General features: G+C 54.5%; 1 protein-coding gene across 2 annotated transcripts in view; it reads right to left on the minus strand.

Moving 5' to 3' along the window:
- Nucleotides 1–17,444, minus strand: part of EPHB2 (EPH receptor B2) — a 129,286-nt gene that overhangs the window by 24,652 nt on the left and 87,190 nt on the right. The gene's annotated exons all lie outside the window — the stretch shown is intronic.

Genomic DNA, 17,444 nt, shown 5'->3' on the forward strand with positions numbered 1-17,444 from the left:
GCTGGGCTGGCAGCCCCACGGGCATGGACCGGAGCGGGGAGCTGGGCTGGCAGCCCCACGGGCAGGGACCGGAGCGGGGAGCTGGGCTGACAGCCCCACAGGAAGGGACCGGAGGGCGGGGAGCTGGGCTGGCAGGCCCACAGGGAAGGGACCGGAGCGGGGAGACCCTGGGACACCCTGAGCGGCCCTAGCCCGGCAGGCTGAGCCAGCAGCCCGGGCTGCCTCAGTCCTGCGGGGCAGGTAACTCCTCGGAGCCTGCAGCTTCTCCGGAGGGCAGCTCCCATCTCTGCTCTGTGAGCAGGGACAGCTCCCAGGCAACAGCTGGAGCTCTGTCAGGGGGGTTTAGGCTGGAGATTAGGGAAATGTTCTTCCCCCAGAGGGTGCAGGCACTGCCCAGGATCCCCAGGGAATGGGCACGGCCCCGAGGCTGCCAGAGCTCCAGAAGTGCTCAGACAAAGCTCTCAGAGATGCCCAGGTGGGGTTGTTGGGGTGTCTGTGCAGGGCCAGGAGTGGGACTCGATGATCCCTGTGGGCCCATTCCAAGTGGGGATATTGTCTGATTCCAGGTGCTGACAGCAGAGCAGCCAACACCCCCACTCCTGCTGCAGGGCTGACACCCACAGCTGCCTGTGTTGGCTCCTCTCCCCCATCCCAGAGCAGTGAGAGGAGCCCTCCCTGCGCCCAGCCTGCTGCTGGCACTGCCAGCACATCCACCTCAGTGCAGGGCTACCCCAGATCTCCCCTGGTGCCAGCCCAGCCCAGGACAGAGAGCTAGAGCTGCAGTCAGCGTTAGCCCTGGCACAGCTGCCAGCACAGGCTCACCACTGAGGCAGCTGCAGCGCACAGGAGAAGCCCCAGGGCTGGGAGAGGACTGGAGAGTGGTAGCATGGAAGTTTTCCCATCACTTGCATGCCAGGCCAAATGGATGCAGAGTGGTTTGCACTCAGATGGGCTTTTCCCAAGTCCAACCCTTACAATATTTCATGGAAGAACAGCTCATTTGGCAGCTCTGAGAAACAGCCTGGAGGGGCAGCACCCAGAGGAAGGCACCTCTCACCCATCTCTAGGCTGGCACCCCTTGGCATCAGGGGCAGTGACAGGAGCTGTGCCAGGTGGGGTTGCAGCGGCAGGACCACAGTGCTTGGACAAGCATGGCCCCGGCATGTTCCTGCACATCACAATAAATTACCACTGAGCAACTCCTCTCCAACACACCAACAAAGCCATTTTTCTGGTCCACCATCTGCCTCTTCAGTGCTGCTTTTCTGACTCAGCACTGCAGTTCCCAGGATGCTCAATGTCTGGGTGCCAAGGGGCTGGGTTTGGCTAACACAAGACCTGCACCACACTGCTGCACCATTTTCCTTCACCTGCCTGTGTTCCCCCACTCCTGAAGGAAGGTGTGATGTGGATTAGCCTCAGCAGTGTTGTTGAGCTCCAGCTTTGTCCAGGAGACTAAAACTAGAAGGACAGCAGAGAACTTCATTCCTGGAAGCCAGGCTGGATAGGGCTTGGAGCAACCTGGTCTGGTGGAAGGTGTCCCTGCCCATGGCAGGGGGTGGGACGAGATAATCTTTAAAGGCCCTTCCAACCCAAACCACGCCATGATTCCAACAGACCCTGAGGCCACTCCTTCCATCCACTTCTGCTTGAGCAAAGCCCCATTACCCACCAGTCTGAAACCCTCTGTGTTACCTCAGCCCTCCCCTCACTCCCTGGCACTGCTCCCCTCCCACCTTGACATCCCCGTCCCACTGCTTCAGGCCACATCTTTCCGAACTCCTGGAAAGAGTTTCTCACACTGGCATGAAGATAAAACACAGGTAATGTTTCTGGAGTCTGTCAGCTCTTGCCAGAGCTCACTTGCTTCCTTGTTGAAACAGATTCTGTAGGACATCTGCAATTTTCAAGACAAACATCTCTGTCTCTGGAGACCAGGCTCAGAAGGAAGATGTGACTGTGCTGTGGATGCCCTGTGGCAGGGATGGCACTGGACTGAGGGAAGCATACAGCCCACAGTGTCTGTGCCAGCTGCTCTGGGAACTGATCCCACATTTACACACTGGGCTTTTCCAGGACAGGGGCCATGTACAGCCAGAGCTGTCCCACCACAAAACCAGGATGTGGCAACATCCCATGATTCAGGCACAGGTTCAGTGGCCTTGCAGCTGGAGAAGCTCCTCAGCTCCAGGTTCCTCCTGGTGGGAGTGAGGTCTCTGGGATGTTCTTCTTCCAGTTCCATGCACTGCACCCCAGCCTGGGAGTACAGGACCTCTCCAAGGCATCTCCTGCCTCTCCTGAGGGAGATGTACCAGACAACAGCTACAGCAGGACGTGTGTGACTCATGTGCTGCTGGTACCTGGTGAACTTGCTCTTGTTTGGCTCAGCAAAAGACCTAAATGGATGAGGTGGGGCTCATCCAAGGAGCTTAATGAGGCAAATGTGCTGCATGGTGGGAGGAGGCAGGGGAGATGAATGACTACAGCAACCTCAGCTCCTTTCCTGCACTTGGGGCAAGGGAGGGGCTCTGGAAGAGCAGGAACCCCCCAGTGCATGTCCTCAGTAACTGCTGCTCTTATCACAGGCACCAGGGGAGTGCACAGCAATGAAACCACAGGAAGGCCTAGCTCAGAAGTGACCTCTGGAGGTTTCTGGTCCCACAGGCTGGCAGAGTAATTTCAAAGTCAGATCATTTTGCTCAGAACTGTGTCCAGATGAGACCTAGTGAATGTGATCCCCATGGATGGGGCTCCCACAGGCTCTGAGCAGCAGCCCCAGCTGCGTTGCTCTTAGGGGCAGAAACTTTCCCTCACATTCCACTGGGATTTTGCTGGTTGTTCCTTGTGGACGTTGCCACCGTTCTCCCCCTCGATGCCCCTCAGCCTCCTCCTCTCCAGGCTGATCGGACCCAGCTCTCAGCTGCCCTCACCTCTGATGCCCCAGCCCCAGCCTCAGGGTAACCTCCTTGTCCTGCTGGACCTGCTCCAGTTTGTCCATGAGTGTGATACTGGGAGTCCCAGAGGATGAAGGAGCCCAGGTGTGGCCCTGAGACTGCTGAGCAGATGGAAACAATCAATCCCTCTCCTGGACTTTTTGCTAACTCTGCAGTGCCACAAAACATGGTCCTTTGTCACACCCTTTATGCCAGGTGAGGGCCTGGGGTGCACAGAGAGCCTCCCAGGCCTGTGAATCAGGGATGGGCTGGCACTGGATGTATGAGCTTGAAACCAGTTTAGAGGAGCCAGCCAGACTCAGAGTAACTTTCCCAGGTCCAGTCAGCAGGAACAGCTTCAGCTGGATTCTGACACGATGCCCAGGCAGCTGACTGTGCCCTGTGACACACAGAGGAGATCAGATATGGAGAGTCCCCACTCTCAGAGCCTTGATCACCCTGTGGTGTCACCACGAAGGTGTGAACAGAGGTGGATTTATCCTGATAGGGTATCCAGGGATAGGTGTGTCCCAAAAGTGCAAAAACCAAACAGACCTTCCTGCATTCCACAGCAGATGGAAACACTGCTCCTGACTGAATCCCTTAAGCCTCAATGTTATCTGATTGCACAGATTTCACTGAATATTTGAGTTGGAAAGGATCCACAAAGATCACTGAGTCCATCTCTGAGGTGAATGGTCCATATGGGGATCAAACCCACACCCTTGGCATTATCAGCACAGGGCACTGAGGCAAACCCAAGCACTGCAGTCCTTGAAAGGCACTTTCTGCATCCTCTTGATCGGGGATGGCCTCAGATTCCTCACAGTGCAGTGCTGTGACTTCCTTGAATTGCTGGAGAAATAAACCACACCAAAACCACCACTGGAGTGTAAAACAAGCTTAATGAAAATCCACTAATGTACAAAGCCAACATGTCCCACACGGTGACCCTTCTGGGGCAGAGGCACGGGAGGGATGCCAGGGACACTTCCGTGGTCACCACCCTGAGCCCTGCATGGCCACACAACGCTGGTCACAGCCAGACCCCTGCCCAGGCTGGGCTGGGCATTTGGCAGATTATCTCAATGCAGGGAGCAGAGCAGACTCTGCGGCTGGGGCAGCTCTGCAGGATCAGTGTGGGGGTGCTGACAGCTCTGCAGCACACACAGGGCACTGCCTTGGGAAGGATGGGGTTCAGGAGGTCCCCCCATGCTCAGGTCTTGCCAGCAGAGCTGCATGGCCATCACCTCCCTGAAGGGATCACCCCTGAGCTTTGCCAGGGCTGGAATGGCAGAACACCATCTGTGTCCTGGGCTGGTCCCACAGCGTGGGCAGCAGGTCCAGGGAGGGGATTCTGCTCCTCTGCTCGGCTCTGGAGAGACCCCCCTGCAATTCTGCCTCCAGCCCTGGGGTCCCAGCACAGAAAGGACATGGAGGAGCTGGAGCAAGTCCAGAGGAGGCTATGGAGATGCTCCAAGGGCTGGAGCCCCTCTTCCCTGGAGCCAGGCTGGGAGAGCTGGGGATGCTCACCTGGAGAGGAGAAGGCTCCAGGGAGAGCTCAGAGCCCCTGGCAGGGCCTAAAGGGGCTCCAGGAGAGCTGGAGAGGGACTGGGGACAAGGGATGGAGGGACAGGACACAGGGAATGGCTCCCACTGCCAGAGGGCAGGGATGGATGGGATATTGGGAAGGAATTGTTCCCTGGGAGGGTGGGCAGGCCCTGGCACAGGGTGCCCAGAGCAGCTGTGGCTGCCCCTGGATCCCTGGCAGTGCCCAAGGCCGGGCTGGACGGGGCTTGGAGCACCCTGGGCTATGGAAGGTGTCCCTGGCCATGGCAGGGAATGGAATGGGATGGGCTTTAAGGTCCCTTCCAACCCAAATCGTTCTGGGATTTGAAGACACCTCAAGACACTGTCCTTTCAAACCAGGCTGGCTCAATGTCACAAGGTGGACATAGCCAGGTCTCAAATTCCACTTCACACCATATTTTCCATGAAGGCATCCTTAAGGAACAACTGGGATCTGCTTGACTGACTGTCTCCCAGGAAGGCTCAGGTACCCACTGGGGAGGAAATGTGTGGTCCCAGTGGGGATTGGCAAGGGAAGCACCAAAGCCACCAGGCTGGTTCTGACCTCCCCAGAATGAGTGTAGCAGCTTCAGCCTCACAGAGGCCAATGCTTCTGGTACCACAAGGTGGGTCTAGCCCGTGTCAGGGCAGGGCTGACATATCCTGATGCTCTCATCTAACAAGGAAATGCATCCTGTGCTCTTGGCTTGGTCCCAGAGCCACGGTGTGGAGTCAGTACCAGCAGGACAGACACAGCCCAGGCTGTGCTGCTCTGGCCTCTCCCATTCATTATTCATGTCTAGGTGAAGCAGCTGGACTAGATGATCATTGTAGGTCTTTCTATCTGAAATATTCTATATTCCATTCCATTCCACAGACTGTGCTGAGGAAAGGGATGACCCAAGAGGCTCAGGTGCCTCCACACGGAGCAGAGAAGAGCTGTGAAGGCTGACAGGACTGAGCCCTCCTCTTCCACTGCCCCCTTCAGTTCCCCAGAGCACCAAATCCCAGGAATGATACTGAGATGGGACTCCCAGAGCTTCTGGTCCACCACCACACCAAGGAAGGGAAACTGTATTAGGCGAATCTTAAAACCTCCAAGGATGGGGCTTCCCTCAGTAGCCCCTCTGTATCAGCACCCCTTAGCCTTTCTGATTAGCTCTAGATAAAATCCCAATTTTTGGTCATAAAACACATGCTTTCTCTGCCACATCCCTGTAAACGAGCCCCACATGTCCTGCCTCTCAGGCACTGTGTCTGGGGCACATCCAGAATTTAAAACATGTCTTCTAAAGGAAAAAAAAGAGATCAGAAGCGATGGTCTGGGCCCTGATTATGAAGCTGAAGCCACTTTTATGAAAGAGCTTCTTTTGGTTTGTTTTTTTTTTGAAAGAGCTTTTGCTAAAGATCCCATCCAGGCACATCTCTCTTTACAGCTTTATATCTTTGACGGAAAGCATGTCCAGGCTTCCCAGTGGCAGAGCTGCTCTCTGAGGATGCTGTGACATGAGGACAACACCTCCCTGGGCATGGAACCAGGGAGCTCCATGGCTCCAGAGCAGTACCTCAAGGCTACCTCAGCAGCCTGTGCTAAGGGAAACCAAACCCCAGGTGGCACAGATCCATCACACAAAGGCAGCTTAACCTGCACTGATCCTCCACAAGAGGCTTTGGGCTCTGTAAGTAAGGATTTGCCTGATCTCCTGCAGGGACAAAGGGGGGTGTTGGTTGCACCATGAAGCCTCAGGCTTGGCATAGCCAGAATCTGACTTTCATACAAATATTTGCTTCTTTGGGACTTGCTGGAAATGATGAAAAGTATTAAGGGAAAGAAGGAAATGGAAGAAAGTAGGAAGGAACAAAATGTGAGTTTTCCAGGAGAAACAATCACTTTTTAATCACAGGAAAAGCTGTAGAAGGTCACACCAAACCCAGGGCAGCACGATGAGACAGCGCAAGAGCAGAGCAATTTAGCAGAGAATTGGGAAAAGCTCCATAACACCCAGGTCTGAACATCTGCACAAACCCAGGCAGAGCTAGAAATAGCTGAAACACTTGTGTTTGGCCCCCTGAGTGTGCTACAGACACACCCCCTGCTTCCTTTGAGGACTTCAGATGTGCTGAGCCCACCATGCCCCTGGGGAGGTTTCCCTCAGGCTGTCTTTGAAAATGTACCTTTTATTTTCAGGTTAAAATTTATGGACCTCAGTTTCCAACTGCAGGAACTTTTCTGGGTTTTGTAACTAAATGGAGGAGGAGTCTAGAAAAAGAATATCGTTATGATGGACAAGCTGAAAGATAGTGAAAATATTTCCTTTTTGTCCATGGAGTGTTGGAACTGGAAGATCTTTAAGGTCCCTTGCAGCACAAATCAGCCAATGATTCTGTGATTCCCTTCTGTTTTCCAAGGAGTTTCCTGAGCACTTCACACATTTATCAGCCTGATTACTCCCTCCTCTACCTTTTCTAATTTTTTGTTAATCTCCTTTCCAAACATAAACCTCAAAACTGAGTTCAGTACCCGGGATCCATCTCCTTGCTGAGGTTTGATATTCCTCTGAGTGTGTCCAAGGTGACACTTCCCTGCCTCAGCTCAGCCCTGCAGAGCTGCTCTTCCCTCTCTCCTGGGCACTTCCACTGGGTATTTTTGGCTGTGCCCTCCAGCTCAGGGAGGGGAGGAGGCTGTTCCTGCATTTCCTATCATTCCAGTTCTGCTGGGAGTGGGGTGAAAGATCCTCGATGCATCCAAAGTTCATGTAATTGGTAAAACTCTCTCTAAAGCTCAGGGAAATTCATTAGGAGAAAGCTGACAAAGAGCAGCAGGAGGGCATCACACAATGAAGAATTGTTTTGGGGCAATGAGAAAGAAATAGGCCCATTTTCCTCCTTGCTTCTATGTCTCTGAGTTGATTTGAGGGTTCTTAGGCAGCTCACGTGTTTGTCTCTCTAAGCCATCCCCACAACATCACAACTCTGAGCAGTTCCAGGAGCCCCAGGACTCTCCTAGAACATCTTCCTCTTTTATTCAACAAGAGCTTCCATCTGGGAGCTGTTCCTTTCTCCCAGCCCTGCTTTTTCAACATCCTGAGCTCACGTCCCTCCTATCCCACCTCTATCTGCCTCACCCTTGGAAGAGTCTAAGGCCAGGTTGGACAGGGCTTGGAGCAGCCTGGGATAGTGGAAGGTGTCCCTGCCCATGGGAGGGGGTGGAATAAAATGATCTTCAAGGTCCCTTTCAACCCAACCCAGTCTGGGATTCTGTGATTTTATGATTCAGTGTATTCTGGTTCATCCCATCCCAAAGGACCCATCAGGGCATGCTTGTCTAATTTGATAGCAGAGGCCAATTTTCTGTGTCAGGTCCTGACTCTTGGGCCACCACCACTGCCAGTGTTTTTTAGGAAGTCTGGCTCCCAATAAACCAAGCCCTCATCCAGCTACACAAATGTCCATGGCACTCCAGGGCCACTTTGCAGCCTTGGTGCTGCTGTGACCTGGAAGGTCACAGTGTGCAGGCTGGGAAGCTGGACCACTGCTGTAAAGGGAATAAAGTGGGAAAAGACCCTGCCACCTGCCAGGGCAGCACTGCAGGGAGCAGCCCAGGGGCTCAGACTCTGCTGGCAGCATCTTCTGGGAGTGTCTGGTGGGACTGTGTGGCTCCAGCCTGCTGGGGGGACATGAGGATCTTTCCACAGCTTCTCTTTCATCATCTTTAGACCCATTTGAAAGGCTGGCATGCAATCTTCCTCCCAGTCTGCAGCCAGCGCCCCTCACCTGCCAGTCCCAAGGCTGAGCCCCTACTCCTGGCTAGTGGGGCAGCGCTGTCGAGATCCTGGTAAAATCAAAGCATCCATTCCTCTGCTGGCTTAGCTGGGAGAATCAGGTTACAGGCAGCAAACCCCCTATCTCTGATCACTTTAATTCCACTAACCCATGTCATGTCAGACAGAGTCAACATTTGCTCTGGAAAACACTCACGACTCAGAGAGAGCAAAGCCAGCCCAGCCTGTGGCCTCTCCCTGGCAACACTTTGAAATCACCCAGGGGAAAAGGCGAGGTGAACAGCTGGGAGCTTTCCAGCATCTCCTCGGAGCCCTCCTGACAGATCTCGGTCCCTGGAGTGTCAGGTTACTGGACGGGGGGAACTGCTTTTATTATAGGAAGGTCAGCAGGGAATTCTGGCATTTTCAATTACCCCGCGCAGCAGCGGCTGTGATCGGGGTCAGGATTAACTGCCTGACCCGCGGCTGAAGACAGAGTGGCAGGGAAATGCACCATGATGCTGCAAGGCACCAGCCAGTCCAGAGGCCACGGTACAGGGCAGAGAATGGGGAGATGTGGGGGAGAAGGCTCTGTCAGGGCAGAATTTCTGTCAGAGCATCTGGCAGGGGATGCCTGTGACTGCCCTGCCACTGTGCGAAGGGGGAGACTCAGAAAGCCTTGGGGGAAGGGGGCAAGCTTCCCTCTCACTGCCTTCACCCAGGGACTCAGTCTGAGTGGGAGGCCCAGGCAGCTCCAACATGTGGGGAGCAGGATTCCCTGTGGGTCCAGAGCAGGGCATTCCCCAGGACAGCGTTCCCACACCCTGTGCAGTGAGGCTGGAGGTGAAGCTCTGCAGCAGCCAGGACAGTGCTGTGATCAGTCACAGAGCAAGGGCTGTCCCGACCTTCAATCCACAGGGCTTGGGGATCCAGGCTCCAGCAGTCTGGAAAACTGTGTTTGAAGTGGCAGGAGCACACAGGGCCTCTGTGCAAGGCTTCAGGCAGGTGGAGCAGGCACAGGGGTGGGGGTGAGCGCTGTTTCTCCCGCATGGGCAGAGGGGACAGACAGGACAACTGACCCCACATTCCCAGAGACCTGGATGTCTCTCACCACTGTCTCACCTGCAGGACACCTCATCCAAAGCAGCTCTCCCTCCTTGCCCCACGGCACCCCAGTCCCACACAGTCCCCAGGAGGTGGGACAGTACAGACTGTCACTGTACAATGGTCCAACTGTCCCCACTCCAGGTGCCACAAGTGACCCCAAGGACCCTGTTTTTTGTGCTCCTGTTCAGCTCAGAGTCCAAACACATCCAGGTATTGAACTGAAAATCGGTTTCTCTGGTTAAAACCTCCCTCATTTTTTGCTTTTCTGGGTAAAACTCCCTCTGGCCATTTAAGCATCACAGGCTTTCACACCATGGGCCCTCCTGGAGAATGCATTTGAACTCAGATGCCTTCCTCCAGCACAAGCACTGAATGCACCACAGTGAGGAATACCTGGATGAGGAAGGGAAGAAGGGAGGATTCTTCACCCGCCCTCCATGGTGGCCCTGGTGACCCTGCTTTGCATGGGAGATTAGGCTGGAGACCTCCAGAAGCCCCTCCACCAGCACTTGTGTGTCTGTGGCTCTCCTGCTGAAAGGGTTCATTATTCCTTGGACTATTACAACACTTCTCCCCCCAATTCCTTTCCCAGTTCTGCCCCTGTAATGCCATGTTCAGGAGCCACACACCTTTGGAGCCAATTCTCTCCAGCAGAAGCGGAGGAAAGCAAGGAATGGCAGCACTGGGGCTCTTTAATAAGCAACATTTGCCCTTAAAGGAGTAAAAATTCTCAGGTCTGGGATATTCCTGGACTTGCTGGAGCTCTGGAAAATTGGTGTTTCACAGTGTGTGAGGTTTTTGTTCCGAGGTTCTTGGCAAGGTGGCCCCATCAGAGTGGTACCCACACTGTGTCAAGTGTCTGGAAAACTTCCCAGTGGGCCCAGCCTGCAGCTCCTTGAGTCTGTAACTACAAACGCTGGAAAATCTTAAAAACATGGCAAAGCAGCCCAAAGCTGGTCCTGGCTGCAGCCCCACTTAAATCAAGGCAGGCTTTGGTGTAGATTACAGCCTTTAAAGCAGTTGCTAATGCCACAAGCCCAGCGACTTGGCCCAGGCAGCCGAGGGTTTGGCTGTGTTTGAGCTCTTTGTTCAGTGGGGTTTGCAGTCCCATTTGCATGTGTCACCCGGCCTGCAGGGCTTTGTTCCCACACAGAGGAGCTGCTCCAGAGGCTCCTGGCACCCCCCACACTGCTGCCAGAGCTGCTTTGGGGTCACAAGGTGCCAAGGGTGTCCCCACCTCCTGGACCCCTCTGCACATGGAAAACTCATCTGCTCCAGATCATGGCATGTCCCCAGCAAATGGCTGCAGGGAAGCAGGAACACAGAGGGAGCCAGACCCCCCCACCTCCAACCTGCCCCCAGATTTTCCATAAAAATATACTTTCCCAAAAAGTGCCAATTAATTGCTGTCATTAATTGCTGTCATTAATTGCATTAATTGCAATGATAACTGCCCTTAGGAACAACCTGACTTCAAAATTTCAAACACAGAAAGCTTAGAGCTATAGTCCTTGAAAGAGTGATGTCTGCTGCAGAGCATCCACGGAATCACAGAATGGTTCCGGTTGGAAAGGACCTTTCCACCCCTGCCATGGGCAGGGCCACCTTCCATAGCCCAGGCTGCTCCCAGCCCTGTCCAGCCTGGCCTTGGGCACTGCCAGGGATCCAGGGGCAGCCACAGCTGCTCTGGGCACCCTGTGCCAGGGCCTCACCAGCCTCACAGCCAGGAATCCCTGCCCAATATCCCATCCATCCCTGCCGTCTGGCAGTGGGAGCCATTCCCTGTGTCCTGTCCCTCCATCCCTTGTCCCCAGTCCCTCTCCTGCTCTCCTGGGTCCCCTTTAGGCCCCAGAAGGGGCTCTGAGGTCTCCCTGGAGCCTTCTCTTCTCAAGGTGACCCCCCCCAGCTCTCCCAGCCTGGCTCTGGAGGGGGGCTCCACCCCTTGGAGCATCACTAAGTCTTGCTAATTTGTGACTGAACCTTTTCCCTTGGTCTCTTGCTTGGCGAACTCCACCAGGTTCCCTGCGTAGGGGAAAGTTTTGGAAATCCCATTTTCTCTTGGGAAGAGCATTCCCTGCCCAGCCCCAGAGATGCAGCTGCCTCCTGCACTCCTGCCAGGGCAGGGATGGCCATGGACCAGCCTGTGGAGGGCCAGGCACTGTGAGCATCTTCCTACTTGCACAGGGGCACACAGAGACTTATCCCTTCCCACAGGGACCCTAAAAAAGACTGAAGGACACCCAGCCAGGAAGCTGCAGTAACCCCTTTGGAAGAACTGCCAGCCTCCCCACCTGCCCCAGGGCACTGCCCCAGGGCTGTGTTTGCCAAGGGCAGCAGGAGACATAAATCAGCCATCTGGAACACAGGAGGAAAAGGAGAGCCCTGGAGCCTTCCCATCAGCTCCCAGCACAGAGCAGGGATGGTGGCACACTGAGGGAGCCCCTGATTTAGCAGAAGGGACTTTCCACCTCATCCATCATGGACAGACTGTTGTTTCTGACCAAAGTCAGATCCAGATGCACTGGAATAGGTTTCTGAAGGCCCAGGCAGGTGTGGAAAAACGATCCTCAAACTCATGGTGTAATTTGTGCAACAGGGAAGCCTGGGAGTCAGCAGGAGGAGGAGCCCACAGAGATGGTGGCGGGCAGGGAAGGGCATCTGCTCGGGAAGCTCCAGCAGTGCAGCCCATCCCCTGCTCTGCCAACATCCCCCAACTGCCCACCACAGGAGAGGGAAGAGGCTCCTGAGGAGCCAGCAGCTGACAAAGCTCCTGCCATCTGCTGCTGATGGTCTCCAGTGGCAGAGGAGAAGGGATTTGGGCATGGCAGGATCCCTCCTGGGCACTCGCTGCCAGCTGCTGCAGGCTGGGGGGATGCAGTGAAGGCAACAGGCTGGGGCAGCAAGAGAGGGGAGGAGGGCAGCAAAAGCAAAGCCACATCATGTTTTGGTGGCCATCAGGGTGAAGATGGGAGCTGTGGGTCAATGGAGGAGGGAGAGAAGATAGATGACAGAACCAGGATGGTGACACGGCTCCATGGAAGGCAAGGTCTGGATCTTAACAGGGTAAGAGAAGCAGCCGTGAGGATGTCAAGGTTTCAGGAGGTTTGGAGCATGGGAGCAGGCTGAATTGTCACAGAAACACATCCAGGGAAGTCTCCAAATATGAAACCTGGATTTAAGTGACCTCAGGACAGCAGCCCAGCAGATCCTCCAGCTTGCTGTGTCACACAGAGAAACAGGCTTTGTCCTGGCTCCTCCATGTGTGAGATGGCCCAAAGCTCAGGAAATTTCTGCTTTTCCCTCTTTTGTGTCAGTTTTCTGCACAAGAAGTACCCTACCAGGTCTTGAAACATCAAGAAGTATGAAAGTGCTTCTCATGGACCTCAGTCACCCCAGCTCAGCTGATGCTTCCCCACTCAGGTCATTGTGGTCTCCCATTTCTGCAGTTCCTGGACAGACTTCACAGAACCACTTCCAGCTTGCAGATCCCCAAATCAAATGTTTTACTGGTGTCCTGACAGACAGTCTCCTGTATTTCCTTAGAAAATCAGTGATTTCATTGGGAAAAAGGCAGTGATCTACATAGGCTCATGTACAAGGACGTAATGTGCTGCCTGTCTCTTGATGGCTCAAGACTAATTCTCTTCCTGAAAGGTGTTTTAGGTAAAGCCAGGACTGAATTGGAGGAAAATCCCCATCCCTAGAAGTGCTCCAGGCCAGGCTGGACAGAGCTTGGAGCAGCCTGGTCTAGTGGAAGATGTCCCTGCCCATGAGAGGGGGTAGAATGAGCTGATCTTTAAGGTCCCTCCAGCACAAACCAGATTCTGGGATCTGAACTGGTATTCAGGCTGATCTAAAACATCTCTGGGCTAGAACCTTTGAAACTTAGTTGAATGAAGAGCAGTGGGCATAAATCATAGCTTGGGAGGGTCAGGTTGGCCATCAGAAGTTCCCTCCCTAGGAGGGTGGTGCAGATGTGGGACAAGTCAGTGGGACATGGGGAGAGCTCTGCTTTTGGAGATAACCAACAACTGTCTACCCAAAGCCATGACTTTGCTTATGTACTGCTGGCATCAGCCCTGCTGTAAGTGGGAAGTTGGATCAGGAACCTGAGATACTCAAATGTTACAACTTCCTGCCTTTTATCCTGGAAGAAACAGGAAAATGGAGTGTCAAAATCTTGTTGAAGTTCAAGGCCAGCTTGGATGGGGCTTGGAGCAACCTGTGCTAGTGGAAGGTGGCCCTGCCCATGGCAGGGGGTGGGACTGGGTAATCTTTAAAGTCCCTTCCAACCCAAACCATTCTGGGATTCTATTATAAACAAATACTCAGAGCTTTGAAGCTCTGGAAAGCTCATTCCAGCCCTTTGAGGTAATTTCTGCACTTTCCCAGGTTCTGGTTTCACAGACACTAACTCTTGGCTGCAGCAGGGCTCAGCTGAGCAGCACGAGAGAGAACAGGAGGAGCCACTGCTCCTGCTCGTGTCCGGAGCAGCACGGGCTCTCCTGTGCCTCCCTCACAAGCAGGGAGCCACACACATCCTCTGACACACAGTGAAAGTGAGAAGATAAAAGCAAGGCTCCCTGTGCCCCAGGCAGTACAAGTCTCCTGTCCCTGTCTAGCCAGCAGCATCACTAATGTGACAAGCAAGCAGCAGGCTGGGATGGCTGGTGAGAAGGTCTGGTCCTGCCCAGCTCATCCCTTCACCTCCCCTGCTCCCTGACCTCTCCCTGCCCCTGCTGCCTCTGCCAGCAGAGCTCCAGGGCCATGGCTGCAAGGGAATTGTTTTGCTTGAAGGTGAGGGGAAAAACCCCTTCCCCCCTCTTGCCTGTGCTCCATCGCTCATGGATGAACTCCTCAAGGTTTGTAGCAGAATCAGGCTGGGCTCAGTCCAGAGCTAGGAGACCCCAGCAGAGCAGGGCCATGGCCCATGTCCTCACTTTGGACTGTGGCCACCCGTCCTTAAGCTCAGGGGCTCCTCCAAGGCCTGTGGGGACAGCACTCCCCAAAAGACCCTACGTGGCTGGGACACAGCCTGGGCTGTGCCAGGCACTGACATTCAAACCCTACTGATGCCTGGCATGCACCTGGGACAGAGCTGTGAGCTGCACATCTTCCTGGCCAAGAGACCTAGAGAATCATGGAAGGTTGGAGAAAACCTCCAAGATCATCAAGTCCAACTTTTGACTGAATGCCACTTTGTCCACTAAGCCATATCACCATGTTGTGACATACTGCTGGAAAATGCCACCCAGAATAATAATGCAAATAATCATAACAACTTTTCTGGATCTACAGAGGGGCAGAAATCATCCTGATGGGTTTATCAGGACAGTGGATTGGTTTCCTTCACCACACACTCCTTGTATTCCCTCTGTAAGGGCCCTTTATGGCTCTCTGTGGCTTTGTTTGCAGCCAAGAGCCTCTGACATCAGCACTAATCCTCCCTCCTTATCCCCTGTGACAAGAGCTGCTCACAAAAGGGACACATTCCCAAGAGCCTGGATGCTCTCTTACCCCCACCACTGGGAGGTCTTGAATTTGTCTCTGGATACTCCAGAGCCCAAGGCTTCTTCCTCCCTCCTCAGGTCACAGAAGCCAGTTACCAAGAAGTGCCTTTCCCATTGCTATTAACTCATCCCTGACCATGGAGCCCTTTCCTTCAGCTTTCCCAGGGCACTCAGCCTGTCCACGGTGTGGACAGAGCCTGTCAATCCTCACAGCACCAAGACTCTCCCCACTCCCCAGCAGTCCCCAAAGAAAGGCCACAAATTAGTAGTCAGGGGCTGCCAGCAAGAGCTGGTGCCTGGCAAGGCTCTCAATTAGTCAAGTGTTGTTATCCAGAGCCCTGGGCTCAGCTCCTTGACCCCTTGGCATGCTGGCACGGCTCTCAGCCACCCTCTTGGCACAGATCATCTGTTGAGGAATGGCTGGGAAAGGACTTTTGGTGGCACCCAGGCTCTGTCACGGTCCCTGCAGACAGGACTGTGGCACATGGACAGTCCTGGATTTCACTCCTGAAGGGATGCTGGGCTTTGGGGGAGAGGTACTGCTCGCCTGCAGGGTGCGAGAAGCAGCAGTGCAGGTGAGCTGCAGATGCACGGTGTGGAGCTGGAGGCTGAGGAGAGCCTGCTGAGAAGAGCAGAGAGAAAACCCAGCCTGGGCTCAGAGGTGACAGAAGGCATTGCCCAGGAAGGCAGGAGGATCATGTTTATGGGGATCCAGTTTGCTGGAAGGAGTCATGGCCATGGGATGATGGCTACCCAACCATCACCCAGCATGTGCCACTCACCTGGCCACACTCAGGACCTTCTTTCCCTCTGGCTGCCCTAGAGGGGTTGTTTTCTTACTCTCACAGGAGATTTCTCCTGGGATCCCAGAATGGTTTGGATTGCAAGGGATATAAAAGCTCATCATCCATTGCCATGGACTGGGACAGCTTCTACTATCCCAGGGTGCTCCAAGCCACATCCAACTTGGTTTTGGGCAATTCCAGGGATGGGACAGCTACAGCTTCTCTGGGCAACCTGTGCCAGGGCCTCCTCACCCTCCCAGGGAAGAATTCCTTCCCAATATTCCATCTAACCCTGTCCTCTGGCAGTGGGGAGCCATCCCCCCTTGTCCTGGCACTCCATGCCCTTATACAATGTGGGTGCTGAAGAACTGGTGACACCCAAAGGTTTTGGATGCTGCTGGTGATGGGGCATCTCTCCTCAGTCCTGCAGCACAGGGAGTCCCCAGCACACACCCTGTGTCCCTTGGGGCACCAGGGGGATTTTCTTTGCTTCCTGCAGGGCTGCAGGACCCCGAGGGGTGGTGGGCACTTTGTTTTGTCCAGCTGTGGCAGGAGCACAACCCCATCACACATTCAACAATGGAGCCCCAGCTGGCTCCTCTATCCAGAGCCAAGGCAGAGGGAGGCTCATCCTCCCTCTGCTCCCTCTCCTCTCCCCCAGCACTCCCCATTCTCCTGTCCCAGCTCTGCCTTTGTGTCTGCAGCTTCTGTTACCAACTGCTAATGATCTACATCAAGGCTGCCAGGCAGTGCCGGTGCGAGTATAAGCAGAAGAATCCAGAGCCTCTAATTACAGAGGAATTAGCAAGCAGACAGTTAGTGTTTAGTGCTAATGAATAGATACATTAAGAGAGACATCACACAGGCTGAGAAGTGTGAGCCCTGATAATAAAGGAGTGTCAAACCAGGAAAACACAAGGAGGAGGATGCAGGGGACTGAAAAGGATTTGCCTTCGACTCAGCTCGCTGGTTTTGCTGAGGTGGGAGCAGCCACGGGTGATACATGAAGATTTAAGCACAGCGGAGAAATGCAAGTATGAAATATGAGCATCAAATCATTAATCCATAGTACAGGACCACAGCTCCAGGCAGCATTACAGCCACCCCATCTCCATCAGGTAAAGGAAGCTGATCACCCAGACCAATTCCCCTCTCCTCCTTGGGCAGCCATGTCTCTGCTTGGAGCCAAACCATGGCTCAGCCTGTGTCAGACCTGCCTCCAGGGCTTCAAAAACACCCTGGCCCCACTCCCGAGCTAACTCCAGATCAAAGGGCACCATAAGAATTCCCCCAGGCATTTCTGCAGGTTCCCTCTGCCCTCATGCTCTGGAAGTGATGCCCACCTGCCCTACTCCTGTTTTACCCCACCCACCACCCCTGGCAGCCAGGACACACCATGGCCTCCAGGTGATTCACCCATGGCTGCCAAATTCAGCCCTGGGGTCAGCTAGTGTCCAGGGCACTTCAGAGGGACCAGAATCTCTCCTGCTCCCCAGCAGGGCTGTGCCTCACTGGCATCCTTCCACCTCAATCCCATTCAGCCAAGCCCCAGCCCCAGCTCCAGATGGCTTCCAGGTGGGCTGGGAAGGCAGCCCCTGGCCGCAGCTCAGTGGGGCTCCCTGCCACCAGCACCGCTGCCAGGGGGCTGCTGGGGACCCTCCTGGGAGCAGCACTACCAGCCACTCTGACCACCCCTCCCCCAGCAAACCCACCCTGCACAGAGCTGGAGACCCCCACTGAAACCCTCCCAGCTCTGTGCTTCAGCTGCTTCACCAGGTG

Source organism: Camarhynchus parvulus, chromosome 21 (genome assembly GCF_901933205.1).
Source record: "Camarhynchus parvulus chromosome 21, STF_HiC, whole genome shotgun sequence".
Taxonomy (NCBI): Eukaryota; Metazoa; Chordata; class Aves; order Passeriformes; family Thraupidae; genus Camarhynchus; species Camarhynchus parvulus.